Source organism: Saccopteryx bilineata, chromosome 2, assembly GCF_036850765.1.
Source record: "Saccopteryx bilineata isolate mSacBil1 chromosome 2, mSacBil1_pri_phased_curated, whole genome shotgun sequence".
Classification (NCBI taxonomy): Eukaryota; Metazoa; Chordata; class Mammalia; order Chiroptera; family Emballonuridae; genus Saccopteryx; species Saccopteryx bilineata.
This window is the reverse complement of record NC_089491.1, coordinates 316,009,621-316,018,075: the sequence shown is the minus strand read 5'-3', so window position 1 is coordinate 316,018,075 and position 8,455 is coordinate 316,009,621. Positions and strand designations below refer to the sequence as shown.

The 8,455-nt window shown below is 41.9% G+C and overlaps 1 pseudogene; it reads left to right on the top strand.

Annotated features, from left to right (window-relative positions):
• The first annotated feature begins 5,941 nt into the window (after positions 1 to 5,941).
• LOC136322580 (protein S100-A7-like) lies at positions 5,942 to 7,207 on the top strand (annotated as a pseudogene).
• The last annotated feature ends 1,248 nt before the right edge of the window (positions 7,208 to 8,455 follow it).

The following is an 8,455-nucleotide window of genomic DNA, read 5'->3' as shown; positions in this document are numbered from 1 at the left end:
CCACCCGTTCTGTTAGGTTCTATGAATCCTCTAAATGGTTTTTATTTCTTCTCACTGGATCCCATAACAGTTTTTCATCACTATTTTTCAACTCCAACATTGTTCTGATCCTATTTATGTATTCTACCCACAACTGGGCAAGGAATTGCCTGAGGACCCGGACAAGACTTGACATGATGGCCCAAATCCTGACACTTGACAAACTCTCATTCACTGGTTGAATGAAAAAGTAAATTATAAGAAAATGTGATTAGAAATAAACATCTTGACTCAGGGTCAGGAGTTCTGACTTCCAAACCCACCCCAGCACAACTCTCTGTGTGATCAGGGAAAAGACTCATTTCTTTATATCTTGGTTTTCCAGAGCATCAAACAGGAATTAAGAATCATTCCCCAGAGGATACTCAACATGATCTCATTAGATAACATCTGTAAATGTGGTCATCAATTGTAATGAGGTGATATTATTTATGAGATATATAAAGATGAGAAAATAAATGGAAGACAGTAGCAATTTTTGAGTGCTGGAACAACACGCCTTATGGTGTTGGAGACACCTGAGCGAGCTGGGATGTAGAAGAGCCTTGGGAACCACATCACATCAACTCTTTCCCTCTTCAAGTTCATTTCGGCAGTTATGAAAAGAACACAACATCTAGTTATCCTCTCTTTCCAGCGGAAGCGACATGTCGCTGTGAACGGGCCACCAACTTTTCCTGTCACAATTCAGGTTAGCTGAAAGAAGGGTAGTGAGCATAAGTAGACACCAAACCATATGATTCCAATTTAATGAGGGCCTTAGTGTTGTAAAATTCAGGGAGAGAAAGTGGAACTGTGGTTGCCAGGGGCTGGGAGGAGCAAGTAAGGAGCAGTTATTGTCCAAAAGATGTAGTTTCAGTTTACAAGATGAAATGTTTTAGAGATGGATGGTTCTTACGGTTACACAACAACATGAATGCACCTAATGCAACAAACTGTACACATTAAAATATAGATAGTAAAGATGGTAAATTTCAAGTAATGTGGTTTATGACAATTTTGAAAACTGAAAAGGAAAAGAATAAATTCTGATAGGCTTAACCCAGGCAGTGGAGAGTTGACTAGAGACAAGCGATAGGACTCTTCCGTAAAATTACAGCCACAGAGCAAGAGGAAGACAGATCACTCCAATAACCAGTGTTCTGTATGCCAGAGCACCTGTCTCTGTGTGAACGGTACCCCAGGTGATACCGCCATCTGTATTTTTCTTAAAAGAGGATTCAAATCATCACCAGATGTCAAGGGTACGATGTGATGGAAGGTCATCCAACATGCGCCTGCATGGACATGGATAGATGCCTGAAGAGGAAAAGCAGTACAAATGGTTGAGGTCACCCATTGAGTGTCATTTCTCTTGGGGGCTTTGGGCCTGCAAGCTTTGATTGATGTGGGGACTTGCTTGTCACTACAAAGAGAAGATTTACTAAATTGGATCCAGCTTTTCTGCATGTTCTAGTGGGGTCATTGGTCTGCTACAAAAATCTACACTACTCAGAGCCTGCCTGCTGGCAGAAATGCAGAGTTGTAGGAACTCTGTGCTGTTGGTGAGAACGTATTAGCCCAACTAAGAACACATATAACCTGGACCCAAATAATATGCTCTGGTATACAGACTCCAGGAAATTTTCACACTGATCAGTAAGGGAACATATGTAATTACATTCGCAATTGTCGATCTCCTCATCATTTCTGGTGCTGGGGATTTGGAGGGGACATGGCGTGAAGGGTTTGCTGTTGTGGAGGAGATAAACACAGTGTCGTGGCTGCACATGACACAGTAAAAGCAGCACTGAGGGAATAACCCTAAATGTACATGGAGCAACATGGATGTGAGGGGCAGTTGCTCTGTAAAATGTTAAAGTTACGCTTTGATTGCATGAGATAAGGGTTCACATACTCCGATACATGATTTCCAAGAACCTGATTGGTTCACTTGAACAGCATTAATTTAGTTTTTAGTAGCTCAGTACGACAATGGGTATTTGTATTTTGAGAAGTAAAAATGAAGCAAGAAATTAAAGACTTCACATCAGGCTCGATAATTGACTATGAAGTTAAGGAAAATGGATAAAAGAAAGCAAGCTCTGAATAAAAAGTAACAATTCTTTTACCCAATAATAGTAAGACAAAGAAAAGGAAAGGACTGAAGCTTGCAATGCCCTCCTCATAAACCTTGTGGAATTCAAGTTAGAGCAGCAATGAGATACTACCTGACACTTAGTGACATACATATATATTCTCTTTGACCCAACAATCCTTTCCTGGGCAAGACTGCCAAGGACGTATTTAACAGATTCCCAAGGAGACATGCTGAGGGATGTCGGTCCTGCTGTTTTTATGGTGCCGCAGAGTGGAAAACACTTGGGTGTGGATCAAATACATCAGCTCTTTGAGGACATTTCGCTCTTCTCCATGTCGTTCCTTTTGCTCTCTTTCCACATGCTCAGTTTTGACACCATTTGAATGTCATCTGTTCTGTTAGGCTCTTCAAATCTCCCACATGGTTTTTATTGCTCCTCACTACATCCCATTACTGTTTTATCATCACTATTATCAACCCCCACAACATTGTTATCATGTTTATGTATTCTACCCACGACTGGGCAAGGAATTGCCTGAGGACCAGGAAAGAACTTGACATCATGGCCCCAATCTCGGCAGATGAAAAACTCTCACTCATTGGTTGAATAGGAAAATAAGTTACCTGCCCTGGCCAGTTGGCTAAATGAATAGAGCTTCCAACCAGTGTGCAGATGTCCCAGGTTCAATCCCCGGTCAGCGTACACATGGGAAGCGACCCTCTGCTTCTCTTTCCCTCCTCTCCCGCTTCTCTTTCTCTTCCCCTCCCACAGCCACTTGGCTTCATTGATTAGAGCATCAGTCCCAGATGGGAATTGCCAGGTGGAACCTGGCGGGGTGCATGTGGGAGTCAGCTTCTCTATCTCCCTCTATTCAAAAAAATAAAAATAAAATTAATAAAATAATAATGATCATTGACAAAAGAATGATCCTATGTCATTCCTTATGGCTGAGTGGTATTCCATGGCAGATATGTACCACATTTTCTTTATCCAATCATCTATTGAAGGGCTTTTGGGTTGTTTCTATGTCTTGGCCACCGTGAACAATGCTGCAATGAACATAGGGCTGCATGTGTCTTTACGAACCAATGTTTTTGAGTTTTGGAGTTATATACCCAATAGAGGGATTGCTGGGTCATATGGTAGTTCTTAATTTTTTGAGGAACCACCATACTTTCTTCCATAATGGTTGTACTACTTTCCATTCCCACCAACAGTGAATGAGGGTTGCTTTTTCTCCACAGTCTCTCCAGCACTTGTTACCTGTCTTATTGATAATAGTTAATCTAACAGGTGTGAGGTGGTACCTCATTGTAGTTTTGATTTGCATTTCTCTAATAGCTAGTGAAGATGAGCATCTTTTCATATATCTATTGGACATTTGTATTTCTTCTTGGGAGAAGTGTCTGTTCATGTCCTCTTTCCATTTTTTTATTGGATTGTTTGCTTGTTTGTTGTTGGGTTTTGTGAGTTCTTTATATATTTTGGATATTATCCCCTTATCTGAGCTGTTGTTCAAAAATATCATCTTCCATTTAGTTGACTGTTGGTTGGTTTTGTTGTCCATTTCTCTTGCTGTGCAAAAGCTTCTTAGTCTGATGTAGTCCCATTCATTTGTCTTTGCCTTCACTTCCCTTACCTTTGGAGTCAAATTCATAAAATATTCTCTATGACCAAGGTCCATGAGTTTAGTACCTATGTTTTCTTCTATATATTTTATTGTTTCAGATTTTATTTTTAGGTCTTTGATCCATTTAGAATAAATTTTGGTACAAGGAGACAAACCGTAGTCAAGTTTCATTCTTTTGCATGTGGCTTTCCAGTTTTCCCAGCACGATTTATTAAAGAGGCTTTCTTTTCTCCATTGTGTGTTTTTGGCTTCTTTATCAAAGATGTGGTTTTATTTCTGGGCTCTCTATTCTATTCCATTGGTCTGAGTGTCTATTTTTCTGCCAATACCATGCAATTTTGATTAGCATGGCTCTGTGGTATAATTAGAAGTCAGGTATTGTAATGCCCCAGCTTTATTTTTTTTCCTTAGGATTGCTTTGGCTATTTGGGGTTTTTTATGGTTTCACATAAACCTGATGATTTTTTGTTCCCTTTCTTTAAAAAATGACATTGGAATTTTGATTGGAATTGCATTAAATTTGTATATTGCTTTGGGCAGTATGGTCATTTTAACTATATTTATTCTTCCTATCCAAAAACAAGGAATATTTTTTCCATTTCATTGTGTCTTTTTCAATTGTCTTTAACAATGCTTTGTACTTTTCATTATATAGGTCCTTTCCATTCTTTGTTATGTTTATTCCTAGGTATTTTATTTTTTGTTGTTGCAATCATAAAAGGGATTTTTTTTTAGTTCATTTTCTGAAGTTTCATTGTTGGCATATAAGAAAACTATTGACTTCTGTATGTTAATTTTATATCCTGCTACCTTACTGTATTGGTTTATTGTTTCTAATAGTCTTTCTGTGGAGTCTTTGGGGTTTTCTATATACAGGATCATATCATCTGAATAAGTGAAACCTTAACTTCTTTTTTCCCAATATGAATGCCTTTTTATTTCTTTCTCTTGTCTGATTGCTCTGGCTAGAACTTCCAGCACTATGTTGAATAGGAGTGGAGAGAGTGGGCAACCTTGTCTTGTTCCTGATTTTAGAGGGAAAGTTTTCAGTTTTTTGCCATTTAATATGATGTTAGCTGATGGTTTGTCATAAATGGCCATTACTATGTTGAGATATTTCCTTCTACATCCATTCTGTTGGGTGTTTTAAACATAAAATGAGGTTGTATTTTATCGAATGGCTTTTCTGCATCTACTGATAGGATCATATGGTTTTTGTTCTTGGTTTTGTTGATATGGTGTATTACATTAATTGTTTACTTATGTTGAACCATTCTTGTGATTCTGGGATGAATCCCACTTGATCACGGTAAATTACTTTTTAAATGTGTTATTGTATTCAGTTTGCTAGTATTTTGTTTAGGATTTTAGCATCTGTATTCATTAGAGATATCGGTCTGTAGTTTTCTTTTGTTGTGTTGTCCTTGCCAGGTTTTTGTATGAGGGTTATGTTGGCCTCATAAAATGTGTTTGGAAGTGTTCCTTCTTCTTTAATTTTTTAGAAGACTTTGAGTAGGATAGAAACCAAATCTTTGAGTGTTTGATAGAATTCACTAGTATAGCCATCTGGCCATGGACTTTGATTTTTTGGGGGGAGTTTTGATAGTCAGTTCTATTTCCTCCCTGCTTATGGGTCTGTTTAGGGACTCAGTCTAGGAAGATGGTTTTGTTCTAGAAATTTACCCATTTCTTCTAGATTGTTAAATTTGGTGGCATATAGTTTTTCATAGTATTCTACAATAATCCTTTGTATAACTATGATATCTGTAGTAATTTCTCCTCTTTCATTTTGGATTTTGTTTACATGAGTCCTTTCTCTTTTTTCCTTAGTGAGTCTTGCCAAGGGTTTTTCAATTTTGTTGATCTTTTCAAAAACCCAGCTCCTTGTTTGATTAATTCTTTCTATAGTTTTTCTGTTCTCTATTTCATTTATTTCAGATCTAATTTTTATTATTTCCTTTCTTCTGCTGGTTTTGGGTTGCCTTTCTTCCCTTTCTAGCTCTCCCCCACCACCAGCCTAGTGAGCATCTCCTCCCCACCTACTGGGGTGACACAGTTCTTTCGACTCCACCAGAGCCTCACTTCCTTGGATCCTCAGCCCCCAACCCATGTCCTAACTTAGACCCCTCACCTGGAGCAAGGATAATACAGGTCCCTGTCTTTCTATCTGGCAGACTCTTTGAAAGCCAAGATGAGCCACACTGAAGATGTAAATTCTGTAATGATGAGCATGATCGACCTGTTCCACGAATACACCCAAACCAATGACACGATTGACAAGCCGGGCCTGCTGAAGATGCTGAAGGAGAATTTCCTCCACTTCCTCGAGGGCTGTGTGAGTTGGGGCCACTACCTTACTTTGCTAGTCGTTGGCATGTCTGAGGACACTTTGCTGTGGGACCTTGAAAGAGTCACTTCCATGCTCTGATCCTCAATACTCTCTCTGCAAAGGGGCCTGATAGGACTTTATATCCTGGCTCATCATCAGAATGTAAAAGACAATACTTGTGCTTAAGTGTAAAGACATATGGATATCAAGGGTAGCTAGTAGGTGGTCAAACAGGAGAGTGATGAAGGGGTCCCCTCTCACTGTCACAGTACATCCAAGAGATTGAAGTCCATATGTTCAGGGCCTACCACTAGAAGCCTCCATTATGTTCTCTGAGAGCCAAGAGGAGGTGATAGAAAGTCCATCACTGACAAAATTTAATAGCTTTCTTTACAATGACTAAGCTCATTCCCAGACTCATTTGATCTGACATTTAGAATGTACTGATCTGATTAAATAAAGAGAAGTTAGACGGTGGCACGGAGACTGTGTACAAGAAGAAGAACTGAGCCTGGAGGATCTGGAGGCCACACAGACAACGGGAGAGGACGGGTAGCAGGGACGAGGACCAGCGTTGAACCTATTTTGCGTTTTTGGGTAGAACTGGGTAGATCGTGTCCTGTAAGTGGCTGAGGGAGTGGGTCTGAGTCCGGAGACCCCCACTCCATCAGCTCATTGATCAGTGCGGCCCTGGGCAGAGCCCATTCACCACTCCCAGGTCTCTCTTACACGCTGACCCTTGGGCCATAGAATCTCCCCCAGTAAACTGCAGGGTAAGGCCAGGTCCCCACCACCCCCACATACCACCCACTGACCCACACCGGATGCACCTGTGCGGCCCCAGGAGCTCCTCCCCCTGACTGCCTCCTCTTCCCTCTCCTACTCCACCCACAGCACTTTTGGGACTGAACATGTCCTGTTTTGTGTCTTTCCCACAGTACAAAAAGGGTAAAGACTACCTGTCCCATGTCTTCGAGAAAAAAGACCAAAGTAAGGATATGAAGATTGATTTTTCGGAGTTTCTCTCCTTGCTGGGGGGTCATAGCGACGGACTACCACAATCAGAGCCACGGAGGAGAACCCTGTTCCGAGGAGGACAGTGAGGCCAGCCCAGCACAGGGACTTTAGTGCTGCCCCAATAAAACAAACTGTTCTCTTTGTCCAAAATGGGCCTATTTCCTGCTTTGCTTTGCCTCTTAATGCTGTCAAAACTGGTAGTTCTTGGTGAATATAATTATGAACTTCCTATGGGAGGATTTACCAGGATGTGCCAGGAGCATCTTTCCTCCTACTCTTCAGTTTAATTGTCCACCTCTCCTGAAATGTTTTTGTATAAATCTACTCCATGTCCCTAGTACAGCCGACATGCCAGGTCCCAGAGGTTGGCAGTACAAAGCACTCTCTTGGCCCAGACATGTTTATCTTTCTCAAGCACGGTTCAGCTCTGGGGATCAGGGAGGGGCAGTGAACAGGAGTTGACGTCTCATCACAGGACCCCATACTCATCCGTGTCTGTCTTAGTTTTAGCATGACCCTGAGGGCATAGAAGAAGTGGCACCCTTGATATAAGCACTCTGTGGAGGAACTGGGGCTCATGAGCACTTTTCACAGTGAACAGGAAGCTCAGCAGTGCCAGAGGAGTGTATCCTGTCCCTGTGTGTCTGTGTGTGTGTCCCTGCTGAGTAAGAGAGGGCCATCCTGTGTGCTGAGCTGATCCTCATAATGGTTTGCTAAATGGGAGGAGTTAGGTATGTGGGGAGACCCATGTGGTGTTGCAGGTATAAGGAGCTCAAGCTGGTCCTGGAGTCCAGACAACATCTGGGCACCAAGTGAGAAGACAGGGTTGAAGGGAGGACAGGGCACTAAGGGGTGAGTAGAGAGCTCACACTGGGCATCATACATGACAGTTCTCTTTATTTCCTACGGAAAGGAGCCTGTCGTTACCCTTAGGCTCTTTGAGGCCAGGCAAGGTGGTCTGGGCCGAGCATTTAGAAAGATGCAAGACACAGGACCTGCCTGAGCAGAGCACTGCCTCTCCCCACGGTAGGGGTCTCTCCACGGTGCCGCGAGGCCAGTCAGCACTCACCTCCGTATGTAGGACCACGTCTAAATGCATCTCTGCTGCTTTCGTAGCACCCCTCCCTGAGGCTCCTGTCAGTCATCGGCTGTGCCCCTCCCTACCTCCTACTCACAGTCTCTAACCCCTCAATCAGGCCAACATTCTTTAGGGAGAAATTATGCAAATGTCTCCAAAACCTCTCTGCCCCACCTGCAGGAAACTCAGAGGGTGAGTTGTTTTTTTATATGGATGAGTCCTCCCTCCACTCCTTACTATGCAGGTAGATATCTTTTCGCATAAGACTGAACTGTGCAAAC